Source organism: Melopsittacus undulatus, chromosome 4 (genome assembly GCF_012275295.1).
Source record: "Melopsittacus undulatus isolate bMelUnd1 chromosome 4, bMelUnd1.mat.Z, whole genome shotgun sequence".
Taxonomy (NCBI): Eukaryota; Metazoa; Chordata; class Aves; order Psittaciformes; family Psittaculidae; genus Melopsittacus; species Melopsittacus undulatus.
Genome location: NC_047530.1, coordinates 85,925,316 through 85,931,315, shown reverse-complemented (window position 1 = coordinate 85,931,315; position 6,000 = coordinate 85,925,316).

Below are 6,000 nucleotides of genomic sequence, written 5' to 3'. Positions count from 1 at the left end.
TGGCAACAGGAAGTGCAAGGCTGAGCCAAAACACTGAGCTACTGGGTGAAGAACAAAGCAGTCTAGGCCAACCAAAGATTATCTAGTCTCTATAGAGTCTTCCATGGAAATCTGAAGGGTTTATTTCCCATTTAAAGAGTGTAAATCACAAACATTCTTGGTTTTAGGCTTAGGGTTTCTCTACAAGACACAAATAATATTGCACAGGTGAAAACTTAGAATCAGCAAGAAAGATTTGCTCACCTCTCGGCCAGTGCAGGAGCTGCTGAAGGTGCTCAAAGGTCCTGTGAGATTCATCCCAGCCCTTTTTATTATTTGAAGCTTATATGGTCGTGGAGAGGTAAGGAGAGAAATGGGCCCTTGTGTCCTTTCTGTAAAGACTGAAAGTGCTTATCAGTATTTTATCTAATGACTTGGGTTTGGCACAGGCCTAGGCTGCTTTTGTGCCCAGTTCAGTCTTATTAGTACAGTGCTAATACAGTACTAGTTAGTACATGTGCTAGTTGTACTCGCTAGTACGGTACCAGTCTAGCTAGTACATGCGCTAGTTTAGACCCAGAGACTGTTTAAGGACATCTTCCTTATCTCTGAGGATGTTTGCATGCCCCACTGTTCTCCTTGCATAAAGGCAAAAGCCTGACAGTCCATCTTATGAAAATCACAGCTCAGGCACTTTTGTGTTACAATTTTAGCCTGGGTCTGGTCACCCTGCCTTGGCCTGGAGAGCTAACTTGACTAGCCAGAACAGTGCCAGCCTGCCAGGAAAATGGCAAGCTCTGTTCTGCAAAGAGCTGCTCAGGTGGGCTGCTACTGTGTGAGATGTGAGGATCAGAAACCTTTCTCAGTTGAGATCTGGGGCTTAGCTTGGCCACATGTGTGGGATCCACTGCCAGGGAGCTCACAAAAGCACCTCTGTTCCAGCAACTGAATTTTAGGAAAATGTTCTGCATAGTTTGACTATCCCAGTGTGGGGTGGGGAAAGGAATCAGCTCCTGGTCTCCTCTCTCCCTTCCTCCTCATGGGAATTAAACATGAGAGCTAAGTGCTTGCTTTTCTGAACCTATTATTGGTAACCAATGCAAAATGTCCCTTTACATGACAAGTAAAAGACCTACTAAGTACAAGCTATAAAAATTCAGGTCATGTTTTCTGTTTCATTAATATGCTGCCTGACAAAGCCTTTGTCTGCTGGGGCTCTCTGCTGGGGCACAGGACTTAGAAAACCCTTAAGGATTTCTCACTGTCATTATGAGATATAAAGGCAAGAAGGCTTCTAAAGGAAAGAAGGCTCCCAAAAGACAAGCTGCTTTTGTGTCCTGATCTCATGAGCAACCACAGGAGGAGGGAAGTAATGCCATTTACACATACAGTCCCAGCAGTGTGGGGTTCGAATGCTTTTATGTTTCACTAATAGCTGGGCCTGACTGTTCCAGAAGTCAGTAGAAAGGTTTTCCTTGATTACAACAGGCAGTGGATCAAAAATGTTATTCGGCCACAGAAATGTTCATAAAGTTGGGAAAGAAGGGAGAAGAACACTAAGAATCAGAAAGAGAATCCAAGGGAGAGTCTCTCTGAAATGCTTTTCTATAAAAATCATAGAATCATTTAGGTTGGAAAAGACCTTTAAGACCATCGAGTCCAACCATTAGCCTAGTAATGCCAAGTCCGCCATTAAACCATGTCCCTAAGGGTCACATCTTTTAAATACCTCCAGGGATGAGGACTCTACCACTTTCCTGGGCACCTTGTTCCAGTGCTTGACAATCTTTCAAAGAAGAAATGTTTCCTAATATCCAACCTAAACCTTCTCTGGTGCAGCTTGAGGTCATTTCCTCTTGTCCTACCTCTTGTTACTCGGGAGAAAAGGGCAACCTCCACCTTGCTACAACCTCTTTTTAGGTAACTGTAGAGAGCAACAAGGTCTCCTGAGTCTCATTTTCCCCAGGCTAAACAACCCCAATTCCTTCAGCTGCTCCTCATAAGACTTGTGCTCTAGACTCTTCACCAGGTTTGTTGACTACTGTAGTCTTTGAGATAGTAGCATGAAAAATTTCCTGGAGATGGATTGTTCTTTCCACATAAAGCTGTCTTTCAGAAACCATAGAAGTGTCTCCCTGCAGGGAACATGCAAATGCATTCAGAGTGCATCACTTCTAGGTGTAACTACAGGGTTTTCCCATAAAGGATGTAGGGAGGATGGACCTTCCTTCACATGCTTGGCTAAGATTGTAAAAATCTAAAGCTGGATTTGGGATCTAAAGCTGGATCCTGGATCCAAAGCTTTTTCTCTCTGTAGGGACCTTGGGCTTGAAGGAATGTGAAAAGCATTAGCTTTTCCTCTTGCCATTATTGAGTAGGATAAATCCTTCCTTCCTGACTGCGTTCTCTGGATTTACAGGGTGGTAATTGATGTGCTGCCTGTGAGATCGTGCTGCCCTGCCTAAGGCTGAGGTTTGGCTTTCCAGCTCCAGGTCAGCTCCCATTCCTCTCACCTGCCCTGCTTCTTCAGCTACAAGCTGATAAATTGAGTTACATATGGAGAGCATGGAGGTTGATGCAGCAGAGTGATCTGAAATGTAACCTGACAGGTTAGTGCTGTTCAGAGGGTTATAAATATTTTGAGCCAACAGGTATTTGCAGGTTTGACATCTAGGTATCCTGCTGAATCACTTCTTGACAGATACGGGTTTTAGGGACCAGGCTGCTTTGTGTCCTCTGCGTTGGTCACTGTCATGTACCTTGTTCTGTACAGCACTCCTGTCCAGAATGTCAGCGTTTTGGAGCAGCACCATTAGCCTCATTCCAAGGATACTCAGTACTAAGTGTGCAATGCTGCAATGAATGCATTGATTCATAGCTTATTTTTAAAGCCAGAAGGAATTGCTATGCTGATCTGCTCTGACCTCAAGCATGCAGTGGGCACAGGAGTATTTATAGCTCTGTTTACAACATTCTGCTCTGTATACAAGCCAATAAGGCTAAGTAAAGAGTAGGGTCCCTGCCCCAGTGTAGGTCTGACATCCACTACAAGCTCAACTGCTTTATTATTGCCCTCAGTAAACAGCAGGGCAGACTGGCCATGCTGATTCCAGAGCACGTGGGCAGAGTCGCTTGTGTGAAGGACTTGCTGTGTATACATCTGTGGCCTGTCTGCAGCAGAAGCAGAAATAAGCTCTAGATGCAAGGACAGAGACCTGATAAATCCTGGTTCTGTGCTTTAGTGTTTCTTAGTCTCCATGCTAAGCTTGTCTTGCATCTTCTCTTGGGGAATCATCTCTCCTATGTTCTAACCATATTGAAGCAGCCCAAAAGGTGCATAAGGTCACTGGGTAAGATAGTTGAAATGAACCTAGGGAGGTGCTGGAAAAAAGCAGGACAGAGCCACAACCAATGGCAGCTGCCACAGCTTTCCCAGTATAATATTTCCCAGTGTGTGTTCCCTGCTTTGTATTTGGAGTGGTAGGCTAAGACACAGTGTGCTCCAGAGCACCATGGTGCTGCATCTCAGATGTGGTGATGAACTGACCTGCCCAAAGCTCAAGCACTCCAAGAAGATAAGCTCCTTGTATGTGTGGAACTGAAATCATTAAAATTGAAACAATGCTAAAAGTTACTTCGCTTTCTACTTGCCATGTTCTGTCTTCAGTCAGTATCCAGGCCGTCTTTCTCCTCTGCTTAATTCTGTTGTCTTAGCTCTTGACACATGGTGAGTGTCCAACCAGAAACCTGAGCAATAACTAAATACATAACAAGACATATTAGCTAGTTTTTCTTCCTGTTCAATATCAGATTTTTGCAGGTTAGTGCCCCACAACTGCTGCTGGACTGCCAGCACTATATGAGAAGCCCTTGTCATTCTCTTTACAGCCAAATGGTTTTTACAATATTTCTTAGAATAAGATTTTCATAGCTGAATTCTGTTAGTGTTCTGATGACATGTGTCCTCAGGTTCAAATTCCCCTGAGAGCTTGCTGTCTTCACCAGACTGTATTTGTGAGTGAACATGTAACTAACTGTAACATTGTGCATCCCTCAGATGAAATCCCTAAGAGGGAAAGTAATTGCCTTTTTGCATGCAGAAATGGTAAAATCGGCAGGAGCTAATGCTTTGATAGTTTAGAGAAAAGTTATTAATATTTCTGCATGGAGGCAGCACAGCCACCAAGGCCCTTGCAACTGTGAATCTCACAATCTTGCTCTTGGGCAAAGTATATGTAGTCATCTCTAATCTGTTCCATCTCTCTACAAGCAGCTCACCCAGCAGTGTGAACAAATTGCCTGGAAATGTCGTCATCAAGCTTCATCTGGCACTATCTCCCTCTCTGTCTGGGTCATTGATTTCCTCATCTCTTCTGCCTTAAAACTCACATTGTACATTAATTTGTAGCTCTCCAGTGTTGAAGCAGCTGCACTGTGTCTTCCCTGCTCAACACCAGCAGCTTTCAGCCTCTGAAGTGTCCTTTATGGCTGCTCATATGAAAACCTCCTGAATATGTCTCAAGTTGCCTCCCTGCCTGCTACATAACAGCATGTGCTCTGCCAGCTTCTGTTTCATCATAAGAGAGCTTAGAGCTGTTCTGCTTTCGGAAATTGAGTAAGATTCGGTCCCCTTCCTACAATGACTCAGTGTGCTGGAGAAATGACTCCTGCCTTGTACCAGCAGCTACTGAAAAGCTCTCACAGCTGTGCCAGCCTCTGCTAGCCACCAGCTGCCCTCCCGAGAGTGCCCTGACCAGTAAAGAGCTGTGGCTGATCCACACTCTGGTCTTATGATTGCTAAATATAGAGTCCTTTGATAAATAACATACATGCATGAAGGGCACAAGAACCGATAGTTGTTGCAGTCATCTAATACAGCCTTTTCCTCTGTTTTGTTTTCTTTTTTGTCCATGTCCCTGCGGCCTTTCACTACTATCCTTTGAGTTTTGAAACCAGGGCAAGTAGGTATCTGTGCACCAAATTCATACTCAGTTCTCATTGCAACAGTGTCCAACATCAGGCCTTCAATGTGTAATTCAGCCCAGGTAATTCATTCTGTAAGAGATTAAAGTCTTCTCTGGCTACCTGCTGATGCTACAGTTGCTCTTCTTGCCCTAGTCAGAGTTTATTCCCAGTCCTGGTCTGCTGCCATCATTTAATAGCCAGTTACCACTCAGATCCTGTATCAGACCTGTTTGCTGAGCTGAAGCCAGTTCAGGCAGCTAAGCCACAAGCTTTCTCCTGCTGTAGGTTTGCACAGCTATTCCCAGGGATCTAATTTGACTAGTAGAAGCTTACTTTATTTGTGTTTTATTAGGAGTAATAAAGTTCCACCTCTCCTCAACATTTATAAACTGAGCGCAACTGACATGGAAATTAATGCAAGATGGTGAGGCCTCAAATTTTAAAGCCCTTACTTCTAAATTAAGGATGATCTTAATGAGAATAATTCCATTCAAAGAAGTGTCAGATAAAATAAGTCTATTTCCTTAGGGAAGTGTGTTCTTTCATAAATCTCTGCAGACCTTTTTCTTTGAAGAAACCAAATTGTCAGTCTCTGTTTTGCAGCCAAATCCCTCATCCTCAGCCTGGAGTATGTCTGGAAAAAAAGTCATAGAGAATTCCCTGTCATAAATAGCATGGCAGGGGGAAGTATTCTATATATCCTTCTTAAAAGAAAGAGCGGTAGGCTGAAAAAGGTTATGGAGAAAGGGCTGATCCCTTGTACTAGGGGAGAAAAAAATCTTCAGTGTGTGCTCAGGGTGTCACATGAAAGGCAAACTGAGATAGGAAGAGAGACTCCTGATTTTAATCTCTGTATTCCTGCTTAGAGGGTCTTTGCTGTAGAAGTAAAAGTGCTAACTAGACGTGTAACATCTCCATGTTAAAAGGTGCATCACCACAGCTCCCCAGAGCTTTCTGTCTATGCTCTCGCTCTTTGTTTTCTATGTATAAAGCCTTTCGGAAGATTTTTTCTTTGTGACCTGTTTATAGAGGGTGCTGTGTGCTGAGCCTCTCCCA